Below are 21,296 nucleotides of genomic sequence, written 5' to 3' on the forward strand. Positions count from 1 at the left end.
TCGCGGGCAAGTGCTTTACCAACTGAGCTACCCAAGCACGACTCACGCCCACGAAAGGCAAAGGTCCCGAGTTCGAGTCTCGGTCCGGCACACAGTTTTAATCTACCAGGAAGTTTCGACAAACATTCTGTTCAACATCAATTGGTTTCTATTGTCATAAAGAAGATAAGCTGTTTTACTGAAAGATATAAACAAGTTACTGGTTCTGTTTGTTCTGTCTTCATCGGTTATTCGTTGCTATTTATGTCTGTTGTAAGAACACGTATTGTGTATGTATATAACAAAACGGCCAATTGTATTACAAATAGATGTACTGTAAGTAACTAATTTCCTATGCCTTTGTGCAAATTCATGTATATAACAAGAGTCATAAAAGTTTCCTGTCAATGTGCTGTCAGTAACCTGTTTCGCTTGCCATCTGAGATGAGACACAGTGGTCTATATTAATCAGTGTCTGAAATAGATGTCACAAAGTGTAGGCGAAGTGTTCTGAACGGCCTGATATGATCAAGAATCCACAGCCCCCTGCCATTCATCGAAATACCAATTCGTAATACACCAAAAGTCAGACGCCACAGTAAAACAGGCGAAGCAGAATGTTACTGAGCAACGGAGACATTATACAAGTGCCTCCACGTCTGCCTCCGTCCCAAAAATAGATGGAGTCATTGCTCTGAGAACTAGATGCAGAGCATCTCCACAAGAAATGAATGTCAGCACATCGCTGGACTCCATTCAGTCCGACAATGGCAACAATTGACGGCCAGTGACAACACATTTATTACTGATACCTGAAAGGTTTCTGCAGGATGAGCGGGATGCGACTCTCAACACGCAGCCGTCCTTTACGATCTTCCCACGAATTGTTTCCTCCGGGCCAACACGGGAGTCAACGAATTTCTTCACCGTTGCATTATTGCTGTGTTTTGAGTGGAAATACTTGAAACTGGCTGGGCATCGGCGTGTTGGCGAGGTCCGGTGGCGATGGCGGCGGCGGCTGCGGTGACTCACATCTCCAAACATCCTATTTTTACGCCGACTTTCCAGCGCAAATATTCCTGCGCTGGTCCCTGGCGCCGACGCCAAATGTTACATCACACACGACCGCGTCCTGTCGTCACGATTCTGGCAAGCGGCAGGTGACGTCCATCTCAGTTGTTATATCGGCGCTGCAGAGGCACAACGACACACATTGGCACCGGAGTACTAAACTGCTCGCGAGCAATGATTTTACTTTTCAATTGTATCCCAAATTTTCACTACTGGCCATTAAAATTGCTATACCACGAAGATGACGTGCTACAGACGCGAAATTTAACCGACAGGAAGAAGATGCTGTGATATGCAAATGATTAGCTTTTGAGAGCATTCACACAAGGCTGGCACCGGTGGCGACTCCTACAACGTGCTGACATGAGGAAAGTTTCCAACCGATTTCTCATACACGAACAGCAGTTGACCGGCGTTGATAGGTGAAACGTTGTTGTGATGCCTCGTGCAACGATGAGAAATGCGTACCATCACGTTTCCGACTTTGATAAAGGTCGGATCGTAGCCTATCGCGATTGCGGTTTACCGTATCGCGACATTGCTGCTCTCGTTGGTCGATATCCAATGACTGTTAGCACAATATGGAATCGGTGGGTTCAGGAGGGTAATACGGAACGCCGTGCTGGATCCCATCGGCCTCGTATCACTAGCAGTCGAGATAACAGGCATCTTATCCGCATGGCTGCAACGGATCGTGCAGCCACGCCTCGATCCCTGAGTCAACAGATGGGGACGTTTGCAAGACAACAACCATCTCCACGAACAGTTCGACGACGTCTGCAGCAACATGTACTATCAGCTCGGAGACCGTGACTGCGGTTGCCCTTGACGCTGCATCACAGACAGGAGCGCCTGTGATGGTGTACTCAACGACGAACCTGGGTGCACGAATGGCCAAACGTAATTTTTTTGGATGAATCCAGGTTCTGTTTACAGCATCATGATGGTCGCATCCGTGTTTGGCGACATCGCGGTGAACTCACTTTGGAAGCGTGTATTCGTCATCGCCATACTGGCGTATCACCCGGCTTGATGGTATGGGGTGCCATTGGTTACACGTCACGGTCACCTCTTGTTCGCATTGACGGCTCTTTGAGCAATGGAAGTTACATTTGAGATGTGTTACGACCCGTGGTTCCACCCTTCATTCGATCCCTGCGATACCCAACATTTCGGCAGGATAATGCACGATCGCATGTTGCAGGTCCTGTACGGGCCTTTCTGGAGACAGAAAATGTTCGACTGCTGCCCTGGCCAGCACATTCTCCAGATCTGTCACCAATTGAAAACGTCTGGTCAATGGTGCCCGAGCAACTGGCTCGTCACAATACTCCAGTCACTACTCGTGATGAACTGTGGTATCGTGTTGAAGCTGTGTGGTCAGCTGTACCTGTACACGCCATCCAAGCTTTGTCTGACTGAATGCCCAGGCGCATCAAGGCCGTTATTACGGCCAGAGGTGGTTGTTCTGGGTACTGATTTCTCAGGATCTATGCACCCTAATTGCGTGAAAATGTAATCACATGTCAGTTCTAGTGTAATATATTTGTCCAACGAATATCCGTTTATCATCTGCATTTTTCTTGGCGTAGCAATTTTAATGCCTAGTAGTGTATAATAAACGTCGTGTTAATCCATAAACACTCGTGTTTTACTGTCTCGTAGCACGCATTTAGGACCACGCGGGTACATCTTCAGGTTTAATTTGCTTTAACATTATTTCCGTTGCTCTTGAGCGGCATGATTTCTCCGAGAAGTGCTTTCCTGTTACGAAAAGTTTCACAGTTGATTTTGGAAAAAGCCAATCGGCGAAAACGAGAGAGTACAGAATGAGCAAAGCGTGAGGATTTTACCAGATCAGATGGAGAAACATTTCCTTGATGTCCTATTTGCAATTAGCGCAGAGCGCAAAAGTTCGCAGACCAAGAAAAGAACAGTAAAAGAGTCAGCAGAAGACGAAGGTACTATTAGTCGTCGAAATTAATGTACAGAAAATAACTCTACATATGTCAGTATACAGTTTGACTTAGGCATCTTTGGCTAGTGTTAAGTTTACTGTTCCTATTATGTTTTTTGTCTACAGATAAATATGTGCGTCTTGGGCGAACTGCTGTATTAAGATGAAGTACATGAGGGGGGAGAAAGATTATAATTTAGCGTCCCGTCGACGACGAGGTCATTAGTGACTTAGCAAAAACGCGGCATGAACAAGGATGCTGAAGGAAAGTGGCCGTGTCCTTTCGTGAGAAACCATATATCTTAAGTGATTTGCGAAAACCTAGACCTGAATACCCGCCTTCATAACCGAGATCAACAACGCACACTTGTGTGGTGACACTCTACTCTGAGGTAAGCCGGTTCAGATCCTGGTGGTGGATGAAATTTTCACTGGAATAGGAATAACACAAAATTGCTACGCAAATCTGAAGTTTTTTAGTAGAGTCCGTAACTGATTTTCTATGAATGTTACAAATTACGTAATTCATATAGAGGGCGCCATACAGCCAACCGATGTATTCTCCGCAATGCCTATCTTCAAATGGTTCAAATGGCTCTGAGCACTATGGGACTCAACTGCTGTGGTCATAAGTCCCCTAGAACTTAGAACTACTTAAACCTAACTAACCTAAGGACAGCACACAACACCCAGCCATCACGAGGCAGAGAAAATCCCTGACCCCGCCGGGAATCGAACCCGGGAACCCGGGCGTGGGAAGCGAGAACGCTACCGCACGACCACGAGATGCGGGCAATGCCTATCTTCATTAGACAGTGGTCTTGAGTAATCTGTGGCAAAAGCAGGGGACTGACGTACTTGGACATGTATTGAACTCTGAAATAGTGGTATGTGATTTATTGTATACGTGACATAGGTTGTGCCACGAGTTGAACTTCTTATACTATCGCCTGACTATATACTTCTTGTATTTTTTTTAGCTAGGCACTAGCCGAAATGTAGATTTGCTTTAACACAGACTGAAAGGAAAGGACGACTGATTGCTGTGCTCCATCATTGTGATCTTGGCACTCTTGTAATAGCAGTCACTCTTTGCCATTGCGTGACAAGAAGGAAAACCTTTCCCTGAAAGGATGCTCAGTTTACTCCTTAGGGATCTCTGACGAGCAATGTTACACTATCTACCACTGTTTCCAACACTCTCATCGTGGTGTTTATAGCGACACCACAGGATGGAGGAAGGGATTAAAGACGTTCTGCACAGCGACGGGCGGCACTAACGAATGGATCGTGAAATGAGCAAGTCTGCGAATTCTCTATAGTCAAATACGTAAGTGGAGATGCAGTGTGTAGTCTCTTTCGAAGGACAATGACTATCACGAAAATATAGCAGTTGTACATCCAAATCAGAGACTTCTTTTTTATTTTAGAGGCACCATGACTGCACAAAATGCAACAAATAGTGTATTGTAACCAGTCATAATGCAAAACTCTAGCTTTATAAATGCGTTTCGAAACTTGATACCTATTCATCAGCTACATGTGTTTCCCATCTAAGCTGTTAGCACCGCTCTTAGAAGAATGGACACCTGTTTTTATACAAGACGGGTAAATACTTGAATTTCGATTAAAAATTCAGTCTGCAGTTCGGGTACTTTTGGCCACATAAAGTATGACATAGACAACAATTATTAAAACAACAGCTTATTTACTGGGAATATTACACTTCGTGTGATGCCTTTACGAGCGAGTTCTGGAAGTTGAGGAATACCTTAACAGACTGCTGCTATACTAAGACTTCAGAGCAAATCAGTGCGTTCCCATATATTCGTATTAATATTTGTCAGTATTTTAGACAAATCAACGTGTCACTAAAGTGATGACGTCCGCGAAAAACTCAGTCTGTGTCAAGAATACCAGTGTTTGTGCGTGACACGCAGTTTTACACGAAAAACATCGTCAGCAGACAGAGCAGCGTTTCCACGTAAATCTGCGATAGCCGCAGTTATCAAAATATTTGCACTTAGATATGGCCCGTTAAGGCTCACAAGACGCGACCGTTAGCGCTGGGATGAAAAGGGACACCGATTTTATTATTACCGCTCTAGATGTAAAACTTTTAACAAGATATTTATAACATTTCTTGACCCTAGTGAACTACGTGAATTACACTTCTGAGCACATGCATACACGTAGTTCTAATGAACCAAGCTGCTTATAGCAATAAGAAAAACAAGTTTCGTTTTCACTCTAGTCTCCTATATTGTTATATTTTCCTAAAATATTTGGCTAAATATCATCGATGTTTCGGAGCGGAAGGTCCACTCGTGTACCTTTGATGACTGCACGACACAAAGCTTTACGCCTCGCCTGGGCCCATCAACACCGACTTTGAACTGTTGATGACTGGAAACACGTTGCATGGTCGGAAGAGTCTCGTTTCAAATTGTATCGAGTGAATGGACTTGTACGGGTATGGAGACAACCTCATGAATCCATGGACCCTGCCGGCCGCGGTGGTCTAGCGGTTCTAGGCGCTCAGTCCGGAACCGCGCGACTGCTACGGTCGCAGGTTCGAATCCTGCCTCGGGCATGGATGTGTGTGATGTCCTTAGGTTAGTTAGGTTTAACTAGTTCTAAGTTCTAGGGGACTAATGACCTCAGAAGTTGAGTCCCATAGTGCTCAGAGCCATTTGAACCATTTTTGAACCATGGACCCTGCACGTCAGCGGAGGACTGTTCAACCTGGTGGAGGCTCTGTAATGGTGTGCGGCGTGTGCAGTTGGAGTGCTATGGAACTCACCCCCTGATACGCCGAGATACGTCTCAGACAGGTGACACGTACGTAAGTATCCTGTCTGATCACCTGCATCCATTCATATCCATTGTACATTCCAACGGACTTTGGACAATTCCAGTAGGACAAAGCGACATCCCACATATCCAGAATTACTGCAGACTGGCTCCAGGAACGCTCTTCTGTGTTTGAACACTTCCGCTGGCCACCAAACTTCCCAAACATGAACATTATTGAGCATATCTGGGATGCCTTCTAACGTGCTGTTCAGAGGAGGTCTCCACCTCCTCGTACTCTTACGGAATTATGAGACCAGCAGGATTCATGGTGTCAATTCCCTCCAGCACTACTTCAGACATTAGTCGAGCCCATGTCACGTCGTGTTGCGGCACTTCTGCGAGCTCGCGGGAACCCATACGACATTAGGCAGAGTGTTCCAGTTTCTTTGGCACTTCATTGTATATAGCCAGCACAGTGATCCCCATTGCGTTTGGGGTTCACCAGCAGATGGATGGTGTTTGCATATTCGATACTGACGCTGCCTTGAAGGAAGAGCCCTAGTTAGTTGGAAAACAATGAATGTCAACCAGACACTTTTCTTGCATCACCGATCGAAAAGGAAGGGAGAATAAAGTTTAACATCCCGTCGACAAAGATTTGAGAGATAGCTTAGGTTCGGAATGACCAAGGAAACTGCCCGTGTAAAAGGAAGCCCTGCCGCATTCTGGTAACAAATCTTGACTACCAGATGAGGATTTGAATACAGAACATACTGATTGTGAGTTCAGTGTTCCTAAGCCACTGTGCCACCTCTTCGGTAGACAAGTTTAAGAATGTATATTCTACAACCATAAGAACTCAAAGCGTCGGGGGTATTTTTATAGACTGGGAAAGGTTTTCACCGAATGCCTCCCGTTTATTAATCCCTATAAAGGCACTCCTGGCTATTTTCGTTGCGAATTCCTCTTCGGAGATTACATTCAGCCATACTCGGTTGCCTTTCCTGTGCAAGATGATATCTTCCAGCGAGATAATTCAAGTTGCTACACCCATTAAAAATATCCATAGATGGCTCGATCAGAACTTTCAAAACATTTTTCTGGCCTCAAAATTCGAGGATACTAACTCATTAGTACATCTTAAGGGAATAGTTTGATTGTCGTGTTCACAGCATAAATCGTAGCTTTCAACAGCAGTAGAAATCGTCGCAGACAGAATATGGAGGCACGTCACTACCTTCCAGCGTGTCTACCTGTGACCGCCAGTCGCTTCGCTCTGGGTAAGAGAGCATGCTCATAATAACGCGCTTTGTCGATGTATATCCTCTGAGAGTCAAACGAAAATTGGCAGAAGGAGTTCTGGCCACTATTTTCTGCGTCGAAGCGTGTGCTCATCGTCTATTTCAAATTAGGGCATGATTTCGAAATCCTTACATGGCATAGTTTCCCGGTTCATTACTGGGAAAGGAGACATAAAACATCATGCACTCGCTCATTCACTGATCGCAAATGACCACTAATTTTACAGTTCTATGTATTTGCCACCATATGTATGGTTGGCTCTCTAGTGACCCTGGCAAACCGTGCTAACTACTACAGAAAAAGGAAAGGTATATTGTAATTTCATAATAAGATCTGTCTTACTGCATAAAATGCATGTTACTCATCTACTTCAAGACATTCATTATAAATTGATTACATCAAATTAAATTAAAACCACATTTCATTTCTAATTACACTTCTTATCTCTAATGTGCCCTGATATCAGCAAGACTTATGTATGCACATCCAAGAGCAATGACCGCTTCACTTACGCCAGTCTTTTTTAGTTACCCCGGCGACACACAGATATTTGAAATAATTTGCACGTTCGGCTGCTCTCCAACACTTTCATACTGGGATTATTCGGTCATTGGTGAGGAAAGCGATGGATTATTAGCTGAAAATGTTACACCTCTGAGGTACAAAAACATTACCGTAAAAACTATATGGGGACAACGCTGCTATTTTTTTTTTTTTTGGCTTATTGGCCGGCTTCAGAATGGTTTAGCAACTGTATTTATGGCGAAAAGAAATAAATGACGATATGTGCGGAAAAACGGGCTAACCCTCAAACGTAAAAGCTTAGAGATAAGTGTTGCCATCTGTTGCTGGGTACGGGAACTATCAAAATTGACATTGGTCTCAACTCTAAGTGATATTTAGATGTGAGACCAATGTCACTTTTGATAGTTCCCGTACCGAGCAACAGATGGCAACACTTGTCTCTTAGTTTTTACGTTTGAGGGTTAACTAGTTTTTTCGTGAGTCAATTGAAACGCGTTACCATTTTGTCGTCTGTTTTCGCTGTCCTGCAATTGGCGTAATTGATTGTGACGATTTTCTGCTTTCTCCACGGTAGAGAGAGGTTCGTGGTGGTAGCTGAGGATCTGCTTGAATAAAGGAGCAGCGAGGTCATGATTTATACAGTGGGTTGCAGCGTCTCCAGGGTGACAGCATGCTGAACGCACAGCAGTCTTCGGCTGCCTTGGAGAATCAGTACGACAATCCAAACAAGCTACGTACCAAAAAACTTATCCAGCTCATTATGAGCTGAAAGGTCAAAGATGTACCGGTCAAAGGCGCCGAGATCAATTTTTATGGTACTGATTTCCAGTTTCTCAAGCATGGTACAATTCTTGGCGGCAGCTGCTGTCTGTATTTGTGTTCCGAGAAATGTAATATGACGTGTGGTGGAGGAAGTGGGATCATTTCCTGTTTCTGTTTTATTCATTGACGGTGAGTAGGAATGACAATTGCTTTAATATACAGAGTGATTCCGCGATGATGCTACAAACTTCCAGGCATGATGGTGAAGCATAAATGTATCAATTCAAAGCAAGGGACCCTGGTCCGGTAACAACTGAATCTAAAATTAATTGAAAATCGTTCTGATACCTCTGACAGCGGAATATATGTATTGGTACTGTTGCTGCCAAGACTGTGGGGCAGGTGGTAGTATGGAGCGAAACAAGAAAAAAAGTCAAATAAATATGGGCTCTAGAATGCATACCTTAAGAGCTATGGGCATGCGTTCATCTTCGCTGCTGCGAAACACCACTTCCACTGAAAAGACGCCCTAGTTCTTAAGGTATGCATTTTAGAGCGCATGTTTACTGACATTCTTTTCTTGTTTTGGCCCATATTACCGTCTCTGAAATTTGTCTAATCCACAATCTTAGCAACAACTGTACCGCTACATGTATTCCACTATCAGGGCTATCAGAACGATTTTCTCTTAAAATTTTCATCTCGGTTGTTTCCGGACCAATGTCATTTACCTCAGGCTGATACATTTACCCTTCCCCATCATCCCTGAAAGTTTTTCACATCATCATCCACTCGTCCTGTACGTCTGAATTTCTGTGATAATATTGCCTTTGACATTAAACAGTAATTACGTAGGGAATAATGTACCGTTTATTCACTTCTCCTCGAAGACGCGCTCTCTGAAATATAACAGGAAGTCCTTCAGTGACTGGTGGGGCGACATGAGCTCAGTATTTGCATTTATGAGTGGGAACAGGCTCTGCAATCATAGTGTGATTCACTGTGACAATAGTTGCCCTTTTCTTTCATTTAGTTGACTTATTGTAGCATCATCACATTGGAATTCAGTGAATGTTTCTCTTTCTTTCTCACTTTCTACCAGGTTTATAGTTTCGTTAGCAGCTGCGCCTAGAATTCTACCAACGAATTGTTTCGCGATATTTCGTCACTGACTCGCCCTGTATGTCTGACTTTTTGCGGTAAAATTGCTGTTGTCATTTAACAGTAAATACGTAGGGAGTGACATTGCGTTCATTAACTTCTCCTTGAAGAATCGCTCTCTGAATTGTAATGGGAAGTCCTTAGTGGCTGGTGGAGCGATATGAGCACAGTATTTGCATATATGAGTGTAGAAACACACTCTGCAATTGTTCTGGGATGATTGTATTTGTTACGTTATATTAGTATATTTATAATGTGGTAGTCGATGAGTCAAGAGTAACAGTTTGGAGAGGGAATTAATTTTAACAAATATCTTGTTTTATTGGGCAACGGCCTTGCCGCAGTGGATACACCGGTTCCCGTGAGATCACCGAAGTTAAGCGCTGTTGGGCGTGGCCGGCACTTGGATGGGTGACCATCCAGGCCACCATGCGCTGTTGCCATTTTTCGGGGTGCACTCAGCCTCGTGATGCCAATTGAGGAGCTACTCGACCGAACAGTAGCGGCTCCGGCAAAGAAAACCATCGTAACGACCGGGAGAGCGGAGTGCAGACCACACGCCCCTCGTATCCGCATCCTCCACAGAGGATGACACGGCGGCCGTATGGTCCCGATGGTCCACTTGTGGCCTGATGACGAGTGCATGATACATGATGATCTTGCTTTATTAGTATTCACGTGACCTGACTGTTATCAGTAACGATATTTTCCCTCGTTAGCTAGTTGAGAAACTAGATGCTGCGTGGAATCTGTTGCTGTATTGACCAATACCATGCGCCTTTGATGCTATGATCCATATCCTCTAACTTCGTCCATTTTGTTTGCTTTGTTGGCGAGTCTAATATGGAAATCACTGTATCGGAGGATTAAGCATAATGACATGCACATTCGTTACCTCTAATTTCATCGTGGCCCGGTATCCATCGAAGATTAATCCGTTGACGCAGCTTCTTTACTGGATTGAAACTTCTCAGTACATCGCGTGCCACAGGATTTACAGATTTTTTCTTCCGCTGCCCCCCTATGGTAAGACAATAGGCGCTCGTCGAGGCAGAACGTAGGACTTCGCCGACTTTTAAGTCAATCATGTGCATAACGGATCAATGAATGGTACAAACTACGGCGTGAACACACTTTCTTCAACACGTATAAAAAATGTTCAAATGTGTGTGAAATCTTATGGGACTTAACTACTAAGGTCATCAGTCCCCCAGAACTTACAACTACTTAAACCTAACTAACCTAAGCACATCACACACATCCATGCCCGAGGCAGCATTCGAACCTGCGACCGTAGTGGTCGCGCGGTTCCAGACTGAAGCGTCTAGAACCGCTCGGCCACTCCGTCCGACAGTTCTGTAAGACACCTGTCGATTACCATCCTTGTCGTTGCTGAATTCTAGGCTGTGCTATGTTTCTAATGGTGCCGACAGTGTGTTGAAATCAATTTTTCTTAACACAATCATTCTCACTGCTGTACTTTCATAGTGACGGCCTTAAAATTTCTCTGGTTTTTGATGGAATCACTTACTGTGTACGTTACTTACAAATAAACTTGTTGTTTGTTGTTGTGGTCCTCAGTCCAGAGACTGCTTTGATACAGCTCTCCATGCTACTCTATCCTGTGCAAGCTTCTTCATCTCCCAGTACCTACTGCAACCTACATCCTTCTGAATCTGCTTAGTGTCTTCATCTCTTGGCCTCCCTCTACGATTTTTACCCCCCACGCTGCCCTCCAATGCTAAATTGCTGATCCCTTGATGCCTCAAAACATGTCCTACCAACCGATCCCTTCTTCTAGTCAAATTGTGCCACAAATTTCTCTTCTCCCCAATTCTATTCAGTACCTCCTCATTAGTTATGTGACCTACCCATCTAATCTTCAGCATCCTTCTGTAGCATCACATTTCGAAAGCTTCTGTTCTCTTCTTGTCTAAACTATTTATCGTCCACATTTCACTTCCATACATGGCTACACTCCATACAAATACTTTCAGAAACGACTTCCTGACACTTAAATCTATGCTCAATGTTAACAAATTTCTCTTCTTCAGAAACGCTTTCCTTGCCAGTGCCAGTCTACATTTTATATCCTCTCTACTTAGACCATCATCAGTTATTTTGCACCCCAAATAGCAAAACTCATTTACTACTTTAAGCGTCTCATTTCCTAATCTAATTCCTGTAGCATCGCCCGATTTAATTCGACTTCATTCCATTATCCTCGTTTTGCTTTTGTTGATGTTCATCTTATATCCTCCTTTCAAGACACTGTCCATTCCGTTCAGCTGCTCTTCCAGGTCCTTTGCTGTCTCTGACACAATTACAATGTCACCGGCGAACCTCAAAGTTTTGATTTCTTCTCCATGGATTTTAATTCCTACTCCGAATTTTTCTTTTGTTTCCTTTATTGCTTGCTCAACAGTAAACTTAGCCATCTCTAAAGCTAAGAGAACGTGACTTACCTGATGAGAAGGGGCTATGAAGAACAGGGAGAAGGACGCTAAAATTGTTCTGTATTATCTGAAGTGGTTTCATTTCCCACAGACACTAACGCGAGACGAGAGCTGTGCAACGTCTTTGTGCTTGGATGAAACGGAGCTGATGCAATGAGGTTCTTGCCCTTTCTGGCGTCCAGTAACTGGCTGCATTCCTAGCTTTACAGAAAAAGTCATGGCGAGTAATTGGAATAGAGCTGGTCCGGCGATTTAAATTCTGAGCGGCGTGCTGGCGTGTGTAAGCGGCGGCGTCGGTTAGGAAAGGCGGAGTACGGAGGAGTGCGGGTACGGCGCCCGCCGTCCTACTTTTACGTGGCTGCTGGTTACAGCTACCGCTGCATGTAAGGCCAGGCAGCCGAGCCGCGCTCTGCAAAGCGCCTTCTGCTTCTCAACACTTCGCTCACCGGTCGCCTCTCTCAACCCCGCTTTCATGTGGCAGGCGCACTTGTGTATTACGCGACAGTCTACATTCGATCGTACCCTTCATACAGTGACCGTGTTCCTGAACGGAAAATCGTACACTCTTTCACATTTGTAGACCTCTTGTAGAACAATTTGGCTAGCAATTGTGAAGTATGACTTTCTCTTTTCTTTACACGTACTGAATTAATCACCTACAACTTTCGGCGCTTTTATTTCGCGAACCGTTGAAAATATCGAAATGAAATTTGTGGCATATGACAGTACGCTGAGTGGCACGTAATTTTATTGCACGGTTAATCCACTTAATGACTGGTGGGCTCCATGTGGTTCCCAAGTTGTGCAGCGACAGTAAACCATAAAATTACCAAATAAGCAGCAACCAGTCGCAAAATCACGTTTTCTTTATTGACTTTTGCAAATCGATTTCAACTGATTAACAGCCATCATCGGTGCTACAAATACAAGAATAAAAATAAAAATAAATAATAACAGTGACCAAATGAATAAATGTACATAAAGCAACGTAAAACCAATTAAATGTATATAGACGCATTAAACCATTTAAAATGCACATACAAATTTAGCTTTCAACGAATATGTGCCCTGAGTTTTACGTTTTGGCATTATGATTAACTTTTGCAGCCAGCCGAAGTGGCCGAGCGGTTCTATGCGCTTCAGTCTGGAACCGCGCGACCGCTACGGTGTGATGTCCTTAGGTTAGTTAGGTTTAATTAGTTCTAAGTTCTAGGGGACTGATGACCTCAGCTGTTAAGTCCTGTAGTGCTCAGAGCCATTTGAACCATTTTTGATATTTTGCTCTTCGATAACATGATAAATAATTGTAAATTTTTAAAAAAAAATTTTTTTAATTTTTTCTATGGTGTGCTTCTCACCTATGTTTGTTCCTTTTTTACTAATTTGTACAATCGCTTTTTGGCGTATATAACTGTACTATGTGGTTGACAAAATCTTTGTCAATATATCCATTTTTGTAAATATTTCAACATTTTATCATTATATTTTACCTCACTTTGTATGTCATTTATTCTTCTCACTTTTATTTTAGCTGTATCTTTTCGCATAGAGGGCGGGTTTGCTTTGCAGCGCCCCCTTATGGTTTCTCGTTGTCATAGTCAATTCTCTATGTATCACGTTATGTTTGACCTCTGCTTAAGACAGTGTTACTACTCAGAGCACATATTCGTTGAAAGGTAAATTTGTATGAGCATTTTAAATGGTTTAATGCGTCTATATACATTTAATTCGTTTTACGTTGCTTTATGTACATTTATTCATTTGGTCAGTGTTATTAATTTTTTTTATTTTTATTCTTGTATTTATAGCACCGATGATTGCTGTTAATCAGTTGAAATCGATTTGCAAACGTAAATAAAGAAAACATGATTTTGCGGCTGGTTGCTGCTTATTTGATAATTTAAACCATTTAAGTCTTGAATCAACTGAGATATTGAGAAAAGAGTGGTTTTTAACCCTTTGAGTCCCAAAACTATGCCGGCCGAAGTGGCCGAGCGGTTCTATGCGCTTCAGTCTGGAACCGCGCGACCGCTACGGTCGCAGGTTCAAATCCTGCCTCGGGCATGGATGTGTGTGGTGTCCTTAGGTTAGTTAGGTTTAAGTAGTTCTAGGTTCTAGGGGACTGATGACCTAAGATGTTAAGTCCCATAGTGCTCAGAGCCATTTGAACCCAAATCTATGAGCGAGCGAGGTGGCGCAGTGGTTAGCACACAGGACTCGTATTCGGGAGGACGACGGTTCTAACCCGCGTCCGGGCATCCTGATTTATGTTCTCCGTGATTTCCCTAAATCGTTTCAGTCAAATGCCGGGATGGTTACTTTGAAAGGGCATGTCCGACTTCCTTCCCTAACCCGATGAGGCCGATGAAGCCGCTGTGTGGTCCCCTCCCCCATATTAACCAACCAACCCATGAATATGAAAAGACACATTTTTAAAATTTTTCACAAATCAGCCTTTATTATTGTAGTAAGCAACGAATGCTAGAAGAAATTGGCGGAGGGTAAATTGTTTTAAGGAGGTGGTTTCACCTTCGAACCACTAGGACATACACTTTCCAAGCGCTCATCATTTCAGCTGATATGTTTGGAAGAAAATACGCAGTTTTCGTAGACACAATCCCACATCTCGAAACTTCCATGAACTCATAATATCGAAAACAAATGCGCCTAAAATTTAATAAATTTTGTATCAAAACTACATACTGCCCCAGTGGTTTTATTTCGAAACCACTCAGAAAGCAGTAGTACAAACTCAAATTACGTTATAAGAACTTTAAATACACTTACTTTCATTGTTAGTGATTTCCTCAACATGGTCACTATTAAAAAAATGTCAAAATTTTCCACTATCACGCAGCACAATCTCCGCGTCGACTGTTGCTTTGAACGCTAGAACTGACTGCCTCAGTACACTGCACTCGTAGAAGTATCTCGGTGATCCAGCAGATGTATCTGTCTTACAAGTGCTTTGGTAGTTTCACGATTTCATGCTAATGACACTGGTTCTTAAAAAGAAAATTAATAAAATGGTCATTAATAAAATGGTCACTGATATTCACAGGGTTAAATGGGACGATAATTTTTTAACGGCGTTCAGAAGCTTTTGAGAAGAACAGTAGATGATACAACGTTTGTTAATATTGGGGCTAAAACTTTTCGCAAAAGTATTCCAGAAACGAGCAGAAATTGAAAAGCATGGCAGTTGGAATCGGCGATTTAGGTGTGAATTCCGCCAAGTGAAGGACTCGTGCCGGCCAGTGTGGCCTGCGGTTCTAGGCGCTTCAGTCTGGAACCGCGCGATCGCTACGGTCTCAGGTTCGAAATCTGCCTCGGGCATGGACGTGTGTGGTGTGCTTAGGTTAGTTATGTTTAAGTAGTTCTAAGTTCTAGGGGATTGATGACCTCAGATGTTAAGTCCCATAGTGCTCAGAGCTATTTGAACCATTTTTGAAGGACTCGTGCCATGCCTTCGCTGCTCACATTAAACGTAATTCCTCTTACCCCTACTTTATACGCAAAGATACGAGTTCAGTAACGACTGTCGTAAGCGGAAATGCGTGCCTAAACGTCTAGCATATACATGGTGAAAACTATTGAACATATGAAATAAAATCGTTGTAACTTCTGAACGGTTTGCGTTAAGGCGTTCAAACTGCTCGGTTGGCCGCGGGGCATGATGGGAATTAGTGAGCGCATGCGCACGCACCTTGTTGTGGTCGGCCACTTTAATCTGGGTGGGTTCGTCAATAAGCAAATTTGGCGCATTTGGGGGGACTGTGAATCCGCAACGTCCAGTCACGGAATAATCGGTGCAAGATTCCTTGATGGCACGATGACTACCGAACTGTACGTGTTTTGGAAGACGGTTTCATTCCCATTATTAAAAGTGGCTTTGATTTCGACAAGATGTGATTCGTGCAAGACGGAGCTCGACCCTATCGAAGCAGAAGAGTGTCTGATATCCTGGAGGAGCACTTTGGGGATTGCATTCTGTCTCTGTAGTACCCAGAGGCCCCGATTTGCCGCCATATTCTCCAGATCTGAACACGTGCTACTCCTTTTTGTGTGGCTATATTAAAGACAAGGTGTACAGATATAATCACAAAACCATTGTTGAGCATCGATGTTCCGACACTTCAGCAGGTCATGCCAGAATTTCGCTATTCGTGTGCGCCACATTATCGCCAATGGTGGCAGGCATATCGAACATGTCATAATCTGCAACCAAATATCTATAGTGACGTTTAAATGTTGAATAAAGTGTGTGCACGCCGTAGTTTGTAACTAATTTGTCACCCTGTAAGAGCCGTTACATAGGGAACCTGCAACTGGTACCGGTTTCTGGGATACTCACTCAGTAATATACACCACTGGCCATTAAATTTGCTACACTAAAAAGAAATGCAGATGATAAACGGGTATTCATTGGGCAAATATATTATACTAGAACTGACATGTATTTACATTTTCACGCAATTTGGGTGCATAGATCCTGAGAAATCAGTACGCAGAACAACCACCTCTGGCCGTGATAACAGCCATGATACGCCTAGGCATTGTGTCAAACAGAGCTTGGATGGCGTGTACAGGTACAGCTGCCAATGCAGCCTCAACACGATACCACAGTTCATCAAGAGTAGTGACTGGCGTATTGTGACGAGCCAGTTGTTCGGCCACCATTGACCAGACGTTTTCAATTGGTGAGAAATCTGGAAAATGTGCTAGCCAGGGAAGCAGTCGAATATTTTCTGTATCCAGAAAAGCCCGTACAGGTTTGCAACATGCGGTCGTGCATTATCCTGCTGAAATGTAGGGTTTCGCTGGGATCGAATGAAGGGGGGAACCACGGGTCGTAACACATCTGTAATGTAACGTCCACTGTTCAAAGTGCCGTCAATGTGAACAATAGGTGACCGAGACGTGTAACCAATGGCACCCCATACCATCACGCCGGGTGATACGCCAGTATGGCGATGACGAATACACGCTTCCAATGTGCGTTCACCGCGATGTCGCCAAACACGGATGGGACCATGATGATGCTGTAAGCAGAACCTGGATTCATCCGAAAAAACGACGTTTTGCCATTCGTGCACCCAGGTTCGTCGTTGAGTACACCATCGCAGGCGCTCCTGTTTGTGATGCAGCGTCAAGGGTAACCGCAGCCACGGTCTCCGAGCTGATAGTCCATGCTGCTGCAAACATCGTCGAATTGTTCGTGCAGATGGTTGTTGTCTTGGAAACGTCCCCATCTGTTGACTCAGGGATCGAGACGTGGCTGCACGATCCGTTACAGCCATGCGGATAAGATGCCTGTCATCTCGACAGCTAGTGATACGAGGCCGCTGGGATCCAGCACGGCGTTCCGTATTACCCTCCTAAACCCACCGATTCCATATTCTGCTAACAGTCATTGGATCTCGACCAACGCGAGCAGCAATGTCGCGATACGATAAACCCCAATGCCGATAGGCTACAATCCGAACTTTATCAAAGTCGGAAACGTGATGGTACGCATTTCTCCTCCTTACACGAGGGATTACAACAACGGTTTACCATGTAACGCCTGTCAACTGCTGTTTGTGTATGAAAAATCGGTTGGAAACTTTTCTCATGTCAGCTAGTTGTAGGTGTCGCCACCGGCGCCAACCTTATGTGAATGCTCTGAAAAACTAATCATTTGCATATACAGCATCTTCCACCTGTCGCTTAAATTTCGCTTCTGTAGCACGCCATCTTTGTGGTGTAGCAATTTTAATGGGCAGTAGTGGAGATGACAGCAGCCTAGAGAATGGAGTACTCGTTACCTCAGTAATAGAGAATAGAGTACTCGTTACCTCAGTAACAAGAAACTGCTCTCCCCCCCCTCCCCCGCCCCACCCTCCCCCCCACCCCCCCTCCTCTGTACAGTGACCGCCGAGTCAGATGCCTTTGTGTTAATGGACGCGTGTAGTTATCTTATTGGTATCAGTTTCCACAGAATCTGAACTTGGACTTCCAATGTTAACTTTAGACTGTCAACAGCAGTTTATCTGGAATTATGTGTGATTTGCATGACGGCATTCGTGGAAACTAACGGGTCCAGTGAAATTACATGAAATCGCATCCACTACAGGACACGTATGACTGGTTTGGAAACTGCCACCTAAGGAATAGACTGCATTTCATACCTGGGAGCCACCTCATTAAAGAAGTTAATATTAATGAGATCTAGTACCGTCTTAAATGTACTGCAGCAGCTTACGAGTTCCCAGCTTCAGTAACAAAGCACCAGATCCATAAAGGACAAATTAATTGCAATTTAATGGTCTCTTGTACAGATAATACCAGTATATGTGCTATGCTAACCGAACATCAGCTATGGTGAGTGGAACATGTAATTCGATTGCCCAACCTTCGTATGCCACATGCGCATTCTACTCCTTAACTAACCGATGATAGTTGCCATGGTGAAACTCTGGAGAGGTTGAAAGAAAGCCTCTGAGGTAATTTAAAGCATTGTAACAACAGTGTAACAATGCAAGAGACTCAACCTAGAGAAGAACCATTCATTCGTTCGTAGTACTCTTCGAATAATAAGAATGTCGTTTCGCTGTTTCCAGGCGTACAGGAGGAAAGAGGAAAGCTCTGAAGGTCAAAAGACATCCCCTCCCACCAGTCATTCACTAGAAACCTCTGTGGCAGGATGTGTTCAGCACTTATCGGAATGACGAGACACTTAAGCTTCATTCGCTGGAAGACATTTTATTCGTTTGCCATTGATGATCTTAGTTAGCTTTATCTTCCATGGACAATTTGCACGATAAATATTAATGATGTTGAACGAATCATTTTATACCCGCATCACAAATTATTTGTAAATATCAATACATGTTGATCATTTACAAGTTTTTATTTTTATTATTTTTTTGTAACTATGCAGGTATGCGTTAGTTATTCCCACCAAACACTTTTTAAACGTTGCAGTAATAGACATTTTTTCTACGAAATAGGTTCTTCAGATTGTTTTCAAATTTTACTTTGCTGCCCGTCAGACATTTTATGTTACTGGGTACGTGATCAAAAATTTTGGTTGAAGCACTGTGCACCCCTTTTTGTGCTTAAGACAGTCTTACTATGGAGTAGTGAATGTAATTTTTTCCTTCTAGTATTATAATTATGCACATCAATGTTCCCTTTGGACTGCAGTGGATTATTTAGAACAAACTTCACGACGCAATAAATATGCTATGGAACAGTACTCAAAATGCTCAACTTCGTAACAGATGTCTACAAGGTGACTGTCGGTGAACACTACATATTATTCTTACAGCACATTTTTGACCAACTAAGACTTTTAACTGAGTTATCCCAGAACATTATTCCATACGACATTCAATGAAAATATGCCAAATATGTCGGCACCTTACTGAGTCGTCTCTCCTCAAGATTTGCAATGATTCTAACAAGGGAACCTCCCCATCGCACCCCCCTCATATTTAGTTATAATTTGGCACAGTGGATAGGCCTTGAAAAGCTGAACACAGATCAATCGAGAAAACAGGAAGAAGTTGTTTGGAACTATGAAAAAATAAGCAAAATATACAAACTGAGTAGTCCATGGGCAACATAAGCAATATCGAGGATGATGTGGGTCAGGAGTACTGTGGTACGGTGGTTAGCGTGAGCAGCTGCAGAACAAGAGGTCCTTCGTTCAAGTCTTCCCTCCAGTACAAAATTTTAACTTTTTATTTTCAGACAATTATCAGAGTTCAGGCACTCACCCATAATCACCTTCGCTCTCCAAAATTCCAGGACATGTTCAGATTTGCTTGGACATATGTAGGATTTGACGGTCTACACACGGAAAAATTTGAAAACGTGAAAAACGTATGTTTTGACAGAGCACAGAGAAAACTGTGCGACTGTGAAACTGAATCATTCATTTGTTGCAGTTTATGTGACACACTCTTATGTTTTCATCACTTTTTTGGGAGTGATTATCACATCCACAAGAAAACCTAAATCGGGCAAGGTAGAAGAATCTTTTTACCCATTCGCCAATTGTGCAAGTTGGGTGGGTCGACAACATATTCCTGTCATGTGACGCACATGCCGTCACCAGTGTCGTATAGAAAATATCAGACGTGTTTTCCTGGATCAAATGTTTTCGGTTCCCATTGGAGTGGCACGTCCTTTCGTCTAATCGCACGGTTTTGCGGTGCGGTCGCAAAACACAGACACTAAACTTATTACAGTGAACAGAGACGTCGATGAACGAACGGACAGATCATAACTTTGCAAAAACGAAGTAACTAAATTTTTCGCTCGAGGGTAGACCTGAACCAAGGATCTCTCGCTCCGCAGCTGCTCACGCTAACCACGGGACCACGGCGCTCCTAGGCCCGAATTATCCTTAATGTTGCCTATGTTGCCCATGGACTACTCAGTTTGTATATTTTGCTTATTTTTTCATAGTTCCACACAACTTCTTCCTGTTTTCTCGACTGATCTGTGTTCAGTTTTTCAAGGCTTATCCACTGTGCCAAATTATAACTAAGTCTGAGGGGGGTGCGATGGGGAGGTTCCCTTCTAAGTGTAAATGCTGTTGAACCAAGTTGTTTTAGGAGTTCCAAAATGTGACTTTTCCAGTGTAAATTCTCATCAATATGGACATCTAACAACGTGTAAGTTACCACTCTGTTTACTGTTTCCCCACCTTGTCTTACACTTATCATTGGTGTGTTATCTCCACATGTGCAGAACTGAATATGATGCGTCTTCTTAAAATTGAGGGGAAGACCATTCGCAGAAGATTCAATAATACGTTTAAGAACATTGTTAAGCATTTATGTTGCCGTATGTATGTTTGGATTGATTACAACACTAGTGTCATCCGCAAAAAGAACTGTATATTAAGAGAAAGATAGTTTACATATATGAGGAATAATAGGGGACCAGAGACGGAGTCTTAGGGAACCCCATACGTCATTTGTGCCCAGTCAGAATAATTTCCCCTGACTACATTAATTCAATCAACATTCGATTGTCTTAAGGATATATCGAAAGATGCGTTTATACAAACTGCTTCATATAAGGTTCTCTTCTCTGTAACTTACAAAATAAGACGTGAAAAGAAGGTTTATTTAAATAATTAAAAACAAGAAACGTTACACGTTCTGCAGTGATATGAACAGAATTTATTTAGTTATTTTCCAGAGCAACGAGTTATAATCGTTTAAATACAACATATTTTTTCTATCATGCAGCTAATGTGCCGGGTGTTCAAAAAGTCAGTATAAATTTGA

General features: G+C 43.2%; 1 protein-coding gene and 1 pseudogene across 3 annotated transcripts in view; one reads left to right on the forward strand and one right to left on the reverse strand.

Moving 5' to 3' along the window:
- LOC126248170 (nuclear hormone receptor FTZ-F1 beta) overlaps nucleotides 1-21,296 on the reverse strand; it is a 440,744-nt gene that overhangs the window by 301,583 nt on the left and 117,865 nt on the right. The window lies entirely within an intron of this gene.
- Nucleotides 9,879-9,996, forward strand: LOC126249983 (5S ribosomal RNA; annotated as a pseudogene).

The sequence above is a fragment of the Schistocerca nitens genome, chromosome 3 (assembly GCF_023898315.1).
Source record: "Schistocerca nitens isolate TAMUIC-IGC-003100 chromosome 3, iqSchNite1.1, whole genome shotgun sequence".
NCBI classification, from domain to species: Eukaryota; Metazoa; Arthropoda; class Insecta; order Orthoptera; family Acrididae; genus Schistocerca; species Schistocerca nitens.